Here is a 13,625-nt window from a genome sequence, read left to right as displayed (position 1 = left end):
TTGGAAAAGTGATGTCTCTGCTTTTTAATATGCTATCTAGGTTGTTCATAACTTTTCTTCCAAGGAGCAAGCATCTTTTAATTTCATGGCTGCAGAAAACCATCTGCAGTGATTTTGGAGCTCAAGAAAATACAGTCTGTCACTGCCTCTACTTTTTCCCCATCTATTTGCCATGAAGTGATGGAACCAGATGCCATGATCTTAGTTTTTCAAATGTGGAGATAGGGCCCAGGAATCTACTTAAAAATTAAGACCTCTCTAAAAGTTGTGTCACAGGTTGTCCATTGGCCACATCTTGAGAAACACTGGCCCAAAGAATTCCAGAGGAAATGCTTATTCATCCTAAGGGAACAATCCCACAACCAAATCTGAGACTTTTATTGTTTTTCCAGGTGCCACCACTGTATTACAGCAAGAGATCAGACCGGATACCTGGGGAAGAGGAGAGTTAAGTTGCTGCATTTTAATCTAAGCTGGTGAAAATATTTTGAATATTAAAGATAATAAATTTAATCCAAAATTGCTGAAAAGTGGGATCCAATCTTTCTGGAGAGAAGGTTAGGAAGGGAGCTTACGAGGGCACTTGGATACCCAGGAGCAGTGAGTAAAGGACACAGCCTCCCCCGCTCCATGGAGCTCCCCCTAGCCTGCAGCAGGTGGGCCCGGGGAATTGCACTCCCTTTCTTCCTGGAGTAGCTCTCTCCTTCATGTCCCATCCCTAGACTTGTATCTACCTCAACATTGGTTTTCAAAATATCTCCATGCTGGAGGAAAAAAGCAGCAAAACCAAAAAAAAGACACAAAACCACCAGCTCCTGACAAAACTCACAGCTGAAGAAGTAGAAAAATAAGTGTGTATGCGGTTCAGGCGCTTCAGTCATCTCCGACTCTTTGCGACCCTATGGACTGTAGTCCACCGAGCTCCTCCATCCATGCGATTCTCCCGGCAAGAATACTGGAGTAGGTTGTCATGCCCTCCTCCAAGGGATCTTCCTGACCCAAGGATGGAACCCGCATCTCCTGCATTGCAGGCCTACTTTTACCACTGAGCCACCGGGGAAGCCCCCCCAAAGAAGTGATACGTTGATATTTTGAAAAGTCAAGATTTTACAGTTCTATTTTTAAAAATTTCCCCTAAAGCAGTCAGGTCCTGATATTCCTTGCCTCTGGCTTTGGTCTCCTAAGGTCTGGGTGTCAGAGATCATATATACACTGACCTGTTTCCCTGTATCCAGGAATCCCAGAGCTCACTGTCTTCAGTCATGGCTGGAACCAGGAGCTCTATGTCTTTGTCTCTTCTACCTCTTGACTCTGCTTTTCTCTGTATGGCTTTATTCTCAGGTAAGTTTTCTCTCTGTGGTAGCAAAGATACCCTCTGGGAGCCTGAGGCATGCATGGTGCTTGGGATCCAGAGGAGGAGATACTCCATGGCTCTCTGCCAGCAAGCCACATAGCAAACTTCATTAAGAGACTCTGCATTTCCCTGCCTGGATTACATACGTAATTCTTGGGCCAATCACACTGGACTGGAGAGTGGGATTCCATAGTTTATAGGTGTGAATCCTGTTCCCACCTCTGTCATCCAGAATAGGCAGGGCACTAAGACTTTTCCCTATGAGCTCTGGAATGTGGTGAGGAGGCCCTGGAAGACAGAGGGGTTCCTGCAGATGAACAGGGCTGGTCATCCCTCGAAGCAACTGGCCTGGTGTCACCCTAGGGCTGAAAAATCAGCAAAGTTTGATTCAGCCCAGTGTCCTTACCCATGGTCCAGGGCTCTTTCCATCACATTACTGGCTTGAAGAGGACCCTGGGAGCCTCCTGCTGGGGCTAAGGTGTCTGTGGATGACAGTATAATGGAGTTCACTGTGGACTGGTGAAAGTGTATTAAAAAGCTGAGGATTACTTTGCCAACAAAGGTCCGTGTAGTCCAAGCTATGGTTTTTTGTGTCATGTATGGATGTGAGAGTTGGACTATAAAGAAAGCTGAGCACCGAAGAATTGATGCTTTTGAACTGTGGTGTTGGAGAAGACTCTTGAGAGTCCCTTGGACTGCAAGGAGATCCAACCAGTCCATCCTAAAGGAAATCAGTCCTGAATATTCATTGGAAGGACTGATGCTGAAGCTGAAGCTCCAATACTTTGACCTGGTGTGAAGAACTGACTCACTGGAAAAGATCCTGGTGCTGGGAAGGATGGAAGGCGGGAGGAGAAGGGAGCGACAGAGGATGAGCTGGCTGGATGGCATCACCGACTTGAAGGACATGAGTTTGAGCAAACTCGGGGAGTTGGTGATGGACAGGAAAGCCTGGCATGCTGCAGTCCATACTGTCACAAAGGGTTGGACATGACTGAGTGACTGAACTGAGGGTGAAAATGTCAAGGTCTTGGCCAAGTTTTCAGGCAGCCATGATTTTTTAATGTGCAGATCAGGGAGCTCAGTGCCAGTGATGGAATTCTGCTATTTCCTCTGTATTTGGACTCTGCTAATGTACATGGAATTGTCAAGCTGAGTTAACCTCTCTTACCCTCAGTTTTCTCATCTGTAAAAGAAGGATAACAACTATCTATGTCCTTGCACTGAAGAAATTATTGATAACCCTTGGGAGGAGGGAGAAGAGGGGAGGGGAGAACAGGAGCTTTGCTCAGCAAAAGTTGGCACGGAGAGGAGGGACAGAGGACACAGATGAATGCTGACCCCTAGAGTGGCTTTGGCAGGATGTGGCCCATGTGGGGTCTCCCACAGTGCACTACTTACCTGGGGAGGGGGTGTTGTCAGGGAGGATTTGCAAGATTTAACAAATAAAGATAAAGGATGCTGAGTTGAATTTGAACTTCAGATAATCAACAATTTTTGTATGTTTCATACAATATTAGGGATACACAAAGAATTACTTGTTACTTATCTGAAATCCAAATTTCCTAGATTTTATCTGGCAATACTAGATCACGGGAAGCTTAAGGATCTTATTGGTTCAGGCTAATAATGAACCCGAGCCCAGGAACTGGTTCATGGGAGCCTATCCAGGGCTCTGATTCCGCCACCAGGAACTTGTCTTTCTCTGTTTCTTGGCTTTGCTTTCCTTTGTTTTCACACCTAAACAGCATGAAGGTAGCCACCGCCATATCCAGGCTTTCCTTCCCAGCAGCCTAGCTAATGGAGTAAAACAGCTGTGCCTCTTTCCCATCCCACACAGTAAAAATTTCAGGCCTTCCTCTTATTGGCACGAATTGTCACATGCCCTTTCCTGAACCAATCACTGTGGGCTGGGAAGATGAAGTCACCTGATTGGCCAGGCCTGGGTCATGTGCCCATATTAGGGGCGGGGAGAGTGAAAAGGGAAAACTGTGGGACTGTTATCACTGTGGGGAGTGGAGCTGGACTTCTGAAAACGGCAGGTGACCACAGAGGGGAGCCGCTTCCTCCTGACTGAAGCTTCGTCTCAAGGGGCAGACTTGGCTAAGCCCGTGTGGCCTCCCGGGCAGGGCAGGTCTGTGTTCTTGCTGCTCCTGGAAAGGTCTGGGATTACAGATCACACAGAACTAGAATAAATTCCAGCTCTGCCTGTGTGAATTGGGCCAGTTCTTTTAGCTCTCTGTGGCTCAGTTTACCCATTTATAAGTCAAGACTAAGTAGCACCAGCATTATCAATGTTATCAAGCAAGCAGGGTGCCTAGCACTCGGTTGTAAACCTCTTGGGAGGTCTGGGTGAGGTCCTTTTAAGGCAGAAGTGGCAGTGCTTTGGTTCCTGGATTGTTGGAAGGACAACAATTCTGTCTTTCTGTCTTTGGGTGGGTAAAATGTGTGAATGGTCCTTGCCCACTGGCTGTACCTACCCCTGGTGGAATAATACCAGGGTGGGGAAAGCAGGCCCTGGAGTCCATGAGCCTAGGCATGCCACACCTCCCCACTTGTTAGTCACGTGTTAAAGTCATGGAAGTGGGCTAGAATGGCTCAGGAGACCTAACAAAGTTGGCTGCCCCTTCTGGGATCTGTAACCATCCTTAGCTCACACTCTCAGCCTGACCTACACAAGAGACCCGTGGTGTTTTATTCAACAGTCAGAAAAGCCTTAAAATAGTCTGTTCCCACATGCCTGAACCGCTCTATCATGGCTCTGTGCCTTGAGTTTTAGACTTTCATCCCTTCCAAGACATAAATACTCCTGGGAGGGGTTTGACATTAAGCAGTTAATAACTGTTGACACCTCTCTGTGAATGAAGGTGCTGAGAACAAGATTTATAAAGGGATGAGAGAGGGAGAGAAATGGGCATTGGGTACAAAAGGAAGTGGGTCCAGGTCCTACTGATGGGGAGAATTATTAAGACAGAGAGGCTGAGGCTGCCACCTCCAGGCAGCACTGGCCCACACTGGAAAGCCAGCTCCTCACGCTGCCCTGCCGCTCCCCGGTGCCTGGGACCCTGCAGATGGAGGCAGTGTGGGTAGTGAACAGAACATGAGCTTTGGAAACATGTGGAATGAGGAGAGAATCCCGCCTTTGCCATTTAAACACAATGTTTGACCTTCAGCAAATCATTTAACGCCTCAGAATCTCAGTCTCCTCATCTGTTAAATATGGATCCCTAATACAGGGTTAGTACCGGGGTGTGTGAACTATGTTTCAAGACTCTGCGTTTTTGGCTTACCCACTGAGATTTTCCTGAAAGCAGCTGAGTGGCTCTAGAGCTTTCCATGTTCTCATGGCAACCCCACCCAAAGGAATCCTCCCTACACTTCCAGCTCCTGACCCTGACTTCAGAGACAGAACCAGACAGCCCATCAGATTCTTAAGAAGAGGCTCGTGGTGTTAGGTCCTGGCCTGGCTTTCAACACCAGGTCCCCAAATCAGGAGGCATCTTGTACCTCCCGGCTCCCTTGCCCTCCAAGCACCACCATTTGCCCGTCAAGGAACTTGGACCCGTGTCGAGTCAGACAATAGCAGCTTTGTTCTTCATTAAGGAATCTTAATGGACTGAAGAAGAAGGAAAAAAATCTGAGCTCTTCCTTAAGAAGCTCATAATTTAATAGGTGAAATGTCAGGGAAAATCAATGCCAGGCTGTTTCCTGGCGGCCTCATTATGCTGTCCATTAAACAACTTTTATGTTTTGTTTATAGTTGCTCGTTTTTTCCCCTTCTTATTCCACCCCCCCTTTCTTTAAAAAAAATAAAAGAACATTAAAAATTTTATGATGTTAAAAAGGGACACGGCTGAGAAACCGAGTTAGGAGAAACCTACTGACCATCCCTGGCAGGGCTGGGAAAATCCAGTCACCCCAGAAAAGGAGATGCTCCCAGCAGCGGACTGAGGGCCGGGCCCAGCAGCACGGGTTCGGGGTCAGCACATTCTTAGCATTTGGCTGATTCTGAGGGCATTTCTGAGGGAGGAAGGTCCTTGTTTGCTGGGCGATAGTCAGAGCGGTCCTGGAGGATCCAGAGAGAGGGAAGAGGGAGCGGACACTGGAGCTTTGCTTTTCCCTTCAGGGAGAGAAATGCGGAGCTCCGTTGTCTGGCAGGTCAAGAGAGGCGCTGGTCTGGGTGTAGCCTTGTTTACAGGCCTATGAGTGAGAAACTCAGCGTGCAAAGGCAAGTCTTAGGAAGTGAGGCCTCTGGCACGGCCAGCTGGGTCCTGCCTGTTCCCAGTTATGGTCTGGACACAAGCTGTGATCACTTGGGGGACACCCCAACATGAGGCATGACCCAGGCTCAGGATGAAGCTGCCCCCCGCCCCTACCCTCAGCCTGGGAGTCTCTAGCCTTGGTCAAGGGGGGATTGGGCAGAAGTCAATCTCTCTGGAACTTCTGGAGGATGTGTTTGTGCCCTCCCCTCCACCCACCCATCCCCTGCCCTGGGATTGATTCTCTGAATCATCTCAGACATCAGGGTCTGGACCAGATTCTGCCAGGTTATCAGAAGAGAGGGTAGAAGGTCTCTTAAGTATAGGCTCCCCCAAGAGCTGACCCAGAGAACAGAAGTGCACTGCAAGTAGCTGATGTGGGTGTTGATCCCAGGAAACTCCAGCAGAAGAGTGGGGAATCCAGAGTGGGAAAGGGAGGGAGTTGGTCAAGGGTGATTTACTGAGTTGATTGGGGCTTCCCTGGCGGCTCAGACAGTAGAGTCTGCCTGCAGTGCGGGAGACCTGGGTTCGACTCCTGGGCTGGGAAGATCCCCTGGAGGAGGGCATAGCAACTCACTCCAGTGTTCTTGCCTGGAGAACCCCCATGGACAGAGGAGCCTGGCGAGCTACAAATCCATGGGGTTGCAAAGAGTCGGACATGACTGATCAACTGAGCGAGTGACTGAGTTGATTACCCTGGGCAACCTGGGCTTCATTCATTTGTGGAAATAGCTAGCACATGCCCTGGGGAAGGGTTGGGAGGACACAGGTTCTGGATCAAAGCTTCCCCTCCCTCCCTGTCTGCCTTGGGCCAGGCTCCTGCCAGGCGCAAAAACACAGGACAGAGCCTGGGGAGATGCAGGCTTGTCCTGCAGGAGCTCCCTGCCCATGGAGAACCAGAAGAGGGGCGTACTCCTCGGAGCTGGCATGGTTGCTGTGCGCAGGCCAGGCCAGCTTCCCTGTGCTCCTTGCCCGCAGCTCAGAGCTGAGGTCTAGGGCCTTCAGGATGGAGGTCATCATTCCTACTGTGGCCTGCACATACATCCGAAGATGCTACACGGGCCACCTGGCACGTCACATGGACTAAGTCTCTCTAAGTCTCTGCTTCCCAGCAGGCTATTCCAGGCTTCTTCTTCTTTTTTTTCCTTCTTCTTAAAGTCTTTAGAAATCAAATTGCCAACATTTGCTGGATCATCGAAAAAGCAAGAGAGTTCCAGAAAAACATATATTTCTGCTTTATTGACTATGCCAAGGCTTTTGACTGTGTGGATCAAAATAAACTGTGGAAAATTCTGAAAGAGATGGGAATACCAGACCATCTGACCTGCCTCTTGAGAAACCTATATGCAGGTCAGGAAGCAGCAGTTAGAACTGGACATGGAACAACAGACTGGTTCCAAACAGGAAAAGGAGTACGTCAAGGCTGTATATTGTCACCCTGCTTATTTAACTTATATGCAGAGTACATCATGAGAGGGCTAGATGAAGCACAAGCTGTAATCAAGATTGCCGGGAGAAATATCAATAACCTCAGATATGCAGATGACACCACCCTTATGGCAGAAAGTGAAGAGGAACTAAAAAGCCTCTTGATGAAAGTGAAAGAGAGAGTGGAAAAATTGGCTTAAAGCTCAACATTCAGAAAACTAAGATCATGGCATTTGGTCCCATCACTTCATGGGAAATAGATGGGGAAACAGTGTCAGACTTCATTTTTTTTGGGCTCCAAAATCACTGCAGATGGTGATTGCAGCCATGAAATTAAGACACTTACTCCTTAGAAGGAAAGTTATGACCAACCTAGATAGCATATTAAAAAGCAGAGATATTACTTTGCCAACAAAGGTCCATCTAGTCAAGGCTATGGTTTTTCCAGTGGTCATGTATGGATATGAGAGTTGGACTGTGAAGAAAGCTGAGTGCCGAAGAATTGATGCTTTTGAACTGTGGTGTTGGAGAAGACTCTTGAGAGTCTCTTGGACTGCAAGGAGATCCAACCAGTCCACCCTAAAGCAGATCAGTCCTGGGTACTCATTGGAAGGACTGATGCTGAAGCTGAAACTCCAATACTTTGGCTGCCTCATGTGAAGAGTTGACTCATTGGAAAAGACCCTGATGCTGGGAGGGTTTGGGGGCAGGAGGAGAAGGGGACGACAGAGGATGAGATGGCTGGATGGGCATCACTAACTCAATAGACATGTGTTTGAGTAAACTCCGGGAGTTGGTGATGGACAGGGAGGCCTGGCGAGCTGCGATTCATGGGGTCTCAAATAGTTGGACATGACTGAGCGACTGAACTGAACTGAAAGCCTTTATTAAATTTGTTACAATATTGTTCCTGTTTTATGGTTTGGTTTTTTGGCCAAGTCATGTAGGAATCTTAGCTCCCTGACCAGGGATCGAACCTGCACCCCCTGCATGTGGAAGACAAAGCCTTAACCACTGGACCACCAGGGAAGTCCCTGGCCCAACCTCTTTTGTGAGCCGGTGACACAGTTCCACATGAGTGAGTGGAAGCTGCCAGACTTCCCAAGGCCTATGCCTGGAGCTGGCACTTCGTCACTTCCACCCCATCTATTGGCCAAGCTGAGAGTCTCTGATTAGCTCAGACGAAGGAGAGGTGAAATGGACTCCACTGCTGCATGGGGATTGGAGCATAGTTGCATTGCAAAGGGCACCTTTAAGGAAGTCATCAAGTGGGGCCATGAATTCAATCACTGTACTCATAGCACATTTGAGGGATGAAATGTTGTGTGTGTCAGTTGCTCGGTTGTGTCTGATTCTTTCCAACCCCATGGACTGTAGCACGCAAGGCTCCTATGTCCATGGAATTCTGCAGGCAAGAATACTGGAGTGGGTTGCCATTGCCTTCTCCAGGGAATCTTCTTGACCCAGGGATTGAACCTGCGTCTCCTGCATTATAGGCAGATTCTTCAGCGTCTGAGCTACCAGGGAAGCCTGAAATGTGGTACCATATAAAAGTACTTGGAAAGATTATGACTGAAATAATGCTCTCTACTGTTTTTGTGAAGGAGCCAAGAATTTTTTAAGATAAGTCTAGATGCCCATGGGTCATTGAGTCAGAACCAAATTACTTTAAAGCCAGAGATTCTTTGAGGGTGAACATATGAATCTAGATCTCTGCCTGCGTGTCACACACACACACACACACACACAACACATCCGGATGAGGTGCTCAGATATAGCTAGATACACACAGGTTCACGTGACCCCTACATGTCCCGTGTGTGACGCGTACGGTCACATAGGCACCAGAAGCTGGTTCACACGCCCAACAGACATGGATGGCCCCACTCATAAGGTACCTGCACACACACATACACATGTGCTCACACACCTGGACACACAGATGGGGCAACCAACACATGTCTCTCCCACACGGACACAATCTGCGCATACCCACCTCACCCCAACTACTCATCTCCACGGGGCTTTTCAGTGAGGCCTCTTCAAAGGGGCGGGAGGAGTGAGTGGGTGGGCTAGGGAACAGATGTGGCCATTTGGCCCCAGTGCTTCTGGGAGTTGGTATCAGTGCTCACAGGGCAGGCCAAAGGATGCCTTGTAGATAAAAGGGAGGCGGACTATGAATCTCAGGAGGAGGGATTCTCCCCAGGTGGGGCTGAGGACCTGAGGACAAAGCGCCCTCCACCAGCTCCAGTGCCTCCTCGCCCCTGGGAGGGATGCGTGAACCCTGGACTAAGCAGGCAGATTGATGCTACTCCACGCCCCCAGCCCCACCTGGTACATATTAGCAGGAAGTTAGAGGTGACAGTGATGATGAAAAATCCCACCACTTGGTACCTCATGCGGACTATGTCACAGCTTCTTGGCCATCAGACCTCCAGCTGCTGCATTCCAGGGTATAATTGGGCGGGGTGGGGGGGGGAGAGGGGAGAGGAGAGAGGGTTTCTAAGGCTCAGCCTTCCACCTCTGAGAGGATGACAGCTGGCCAGCAATCACCCCCACACCTCCCCTGTGGGTAGCATTTATTCAGTGCTTTGCTAAAAGCTCCTTTGTTTTATTTTTTAAAAATATTTATTTATGTATTTATTATGCGCTGGGTCTTCATTGCTCCCCGAGGGCGTTTCTCTAGCCACAGAGCAGGGGCTACTCTCCAGTTAGGGCGTGCGGGCTTCTCCTCGCAGCGGCCTCTCTGGTTTCGGAGCACAGGGCCTCTGGCAGGCGGGCTTCCGTAGCCGCAGCTCGTGGGTCCCAGAAGGCAAGCATAGCAGCTGTGGCTCAGAGGCTTAGTTGCCCCCTGGTATGTGGCATCTTTCTGCACCAGGGCTGGAGCTGGTGCTCCCTGCCCTGCAAGGTGGATTCTTAATTCACTGGACCACCAGGAAGCCCCTAGAGGCTGCTTTAAATCAGCGTTTCCCCAACTGAATCCCTGGTCAGGGAGCTTGATAAAAATGCACAGTCCTGAGCTTCACCCCAAACCTGCTGAATCAGCCATGAAGAGGTGGCGAGCTGTGTGCCTGGCTCATCAGGCCAGCTGGGAAGGAGGGCGGGGCCTGAGTGGAAGTGGGTGTGGCTTAAGGCGGTCAGTTCCTCCCCTTGGTTTGGGACTAAGGGGCTGCCCTGGGTGGCACTGGGTTGATCACTCTGAGTGGCTCCTTATATTAGTAACAGATATCTAGTGGGATGGCTTGGCAGGCAGAGGCATGATCCCTGAAATACTGCTTGGTTAAAGTGATTTGCCCCAGGTCACAAACCATAAGAGTCAGGGTCTTCCAATTCTTTGGAGGGAGTGTGCCTACGTGCTAAGTCGCTTCAGTTGTGTCTGACTCTGTGCGACCCTATGACTGCAGCCTGCCAGCCTCCTCTGTCCATGGGATTCTCCAGCAAGGATACTGGAGTGGGTTGCTGAGCACTCTTCCAAGAGATCTTCCCCACCCAGGGACTGAACCTGCATTTGTTAATGTCTCTTGCATTGGCAGGTGGATTCTTCACTGCTGAGCCTCCAGGGAAGCCCTTTGGAGGGAGCACTTCACAGTATTTGTCTTAGGCAGCCTCATCCATCCCCTCTTCTCTCTCTCCATCTCTCCCCATCTCATTGCTATCGTATTTCCAGCATTTTCCATCATTTGGGGGTCTCATGTCTCCCTTGTTCCATCAAGACTGACTATCAGGAAGGATGAGCTATCAGTGATAATACTTAGAAGTAATTTATGTGTGGGCTGTGCCTTTGAAGCTTAATTTTTAAGCTTGGAACAGAGAGCTTTTGGGAGCGGAAAGCAATGTCTGGATTGCCACTGAACAATAGCACCTATTCCTACAAACCCTGTCCCAGCAGCCCTGGGAGAAACTCAGGGGGTGTCCTTTCACCTCTGAAGGGAGCCTGGGGCCCTGGGCCACCCTGGCCCATCTTTGTCTTAACTCTCCCGAGAAGGGTGAAATCTTAGCTTTTGAGCCAGGAATATTGTTTTGAAAAAATGAAACGCCCAAAGAGTCCCTATAGTCCCCAAACCTCATTTTAAAGGGATTATAGCAGCTGGCTTGTAAATCCTGTTTCTTATGGTGGGGGGCTTAGAGTGGGGCTCAGGCAGGGCTGGGGTAGGGGAAAGAAAGGAGGTCATTTCATTTCCTGGAGAGGAAAGCCTGGGTTCTCCCCTCTGCCGAGCCTGAGACTGAGCTCACTGCCTCCACAGGGGAAAATGGACTTGGAATCCGGTGACCAGGGTTCTAGCCCCAACTTTGCATTCAATTTTGGCTGATCTTGGGGCTGCTCCATTACCTCCTCTGGACCTCAGTCTCCTGGGTGACAAGCGCTTTTTTTTTTTTTTTTTAACTTTTTCTTTCGTGTTGAGGTGGAGCCAATTAACAGTGCTGTGATAGTTTCAGGTGCACGGAAATGGGACTCAGCCATACATACACATGTATCCATTCTCCCCCCAGGATTTGAAAATCAAAGAGTTTTGCCACCCTCCTTTCTTTTCCTACCCTCCAAGTAGGAGTCCCTTTCTCTGGGTTCCCCTCGCACGTGAGGGTGTGACAGAGGGGTGACAGGCGAGATGGATCAAAATGCTCTGCCCAGGGAAGGCGCAGAGCTTTCTGGGGGCAGCTGTGGGGGCTGAGAGATTGCAAAAACTCTAATTTTAAAAAAAAGGAGGCTTATTTTTGGGGAGTGGGTGGAATTGAGGAAGAGATGTGACATCTGCCAGGAAGTGGGACTAGGGGAGGGCCAGGTAGGGAGAGAGGATTTCAAGTAAGTTTCACGGCAAGCTGGGCAATGCAGTTCTCCTCCCCGGAGCCCCCTGCAGAAGCTTGAGCGGCCACCATAGAGTTATGAGGTCAGATTTATAGTTCTTTTGGGCAAATGTGTGTGCAGACACAGGTCTCCTGGAAAGAACTGCAAGGCCCATATCAAACTGATTGGTGTTTCCAGACTCCAAGATGGGTCCAGACTGGTGGTGGTCTGAGGGTGGGGGACAAATCACTAGTGATGAGGGAGATGATTTGGGTGAACTTAAGGTTCACAAGGCTGAACTCAAGATAATTGTGAGGTATTGATTTAAATGGGTCCTGGAAGAAAATAATGCACGCATTATTTTAATATCCTTAAAATCTGCAATTTTAAGGATATTAACGCAGAGGACAAGGTCCTGAGAGGTATTTATGTTAATAAATTATGAGTTGATCCCAAGGGGAGTGTTTAGTGACACTCTGACTACAAGGCCAGTGGCTCTAAAGGCTAGCAGCAGCAGCTGCCAGAAGGACGAGAACTTGGTGGGGATCAGCTGGCCCACACCCAAAGGGTCTGTCTCCACGTCCACTGCCCACGGCCCTGTGTGCCAGGAGATTACACAAGCCCCTTCCCCAAATATCCGGTAGCTATCTGAAGAAGCGTTAGGGAGAACTGCGGAGGAATTGAAGTGTCAGTGAACAGAATGAGCTGATGAAAGAGATTGTTAAAGTGGTTGGATTAGAGGGAGTTGTGAACCAGACTAAGCAAAACTCAGCTTCGCTGTCTCTTTCACCCCCGCCTTGACTTCTTCCTTTCTCATCTTCTTTCCTTTTCCCATGAAGTGCAAGCTCCTTAGGGGATTTAGAGTAGCTTTAGAGAAAAAAATGACACAATTGCGGCAACTTCGCTCCACCTAGACCAGTAGCGCTCCCGGACGATCTTCATACACACAAATCATGTAAATCAAATTAAATAATTTTTCAATCAATAGCATCTCTCATGGCTCCTTCTCGGACAGTCATAATATTAGGTGTGAAAATTTAAGTTCCTAAGAGTGAGTGAGTGAAAGATGCTCAGTCGTGTCTGACTCTTTGTGACCTCAAGGACTGTAGACAGGCTCCTCTGTCCATAGAATTCTCCAGGCAAGAATACTGGAGTGGGTAGCTATTCCTTCTCTAGGGAATCTTCCCGACCCAGCGTCTCCTGCACTGCAGGCAGATTCTTTAGCATCTCAGTCACCAGGGAAGCCCAAGGTCATGAGAAGTCCTGTATTTAAAAAGAAGACTCTTGACTGTGAGTCTTTCTCAAATGTTTCGACTCTGGTATGTACCTCCATACAACACATGTTGAGATCCAACGGAACTGCTTCCTGAAGAACCCGTTTTGAGAAATGCGGGTCTGGGAGCTGGCGTGGGTGCCTTCCTGACATCCTGACAGCTCATGTGCTGATGAGCCGGGGAGATATCCAGCTCCCAGCCCAGCCTCTCCTGGGAGGGCAAGAGAATTGACTCCTCCACAGGAGGTTTCCAGCCAACATCCATCCCCAACACCATCTCTGTCTCCTCCACCAGGGAGAGGTTAGAGTGACCTGCCAGCCACAGATTTTTAGAGCTCCCAGTTTCCAAATAATTTCTCCCCACTGCCTAGGCTTCCTTTTGCCTCTGTTATTGGGATTAGAAAGAGAAGAACAGCTCTAAAGACATGAAACACCAAACAACCAAAAAAATCCCGGACTGAACAATACCCCAAGCCACATCAGAGCAGCTTTCCCTGCTGGCCCTCTGCCTTGCGCAGAGTCAGGGTG

The sequence above is a fragment of the Odocoileus virginianus genome, chromosome 10 (genome assembly GCF_023699985.2).
Source record: "Odocoileus virginianus isolate 20LAN1187 ecotype Illinois chromosome 10, Ovbor_1.2, whole genome shotgun sequence".
Classification (NCBI taxonomy): Eukaryota; Metazoa; Chordata; class Mammalia; order Artiodactyla; family Cervidae; genus Odocoileus; species Odocoileus virginianus.
This window is presented reverse-complemented; position numbering follows the sequence as displayed.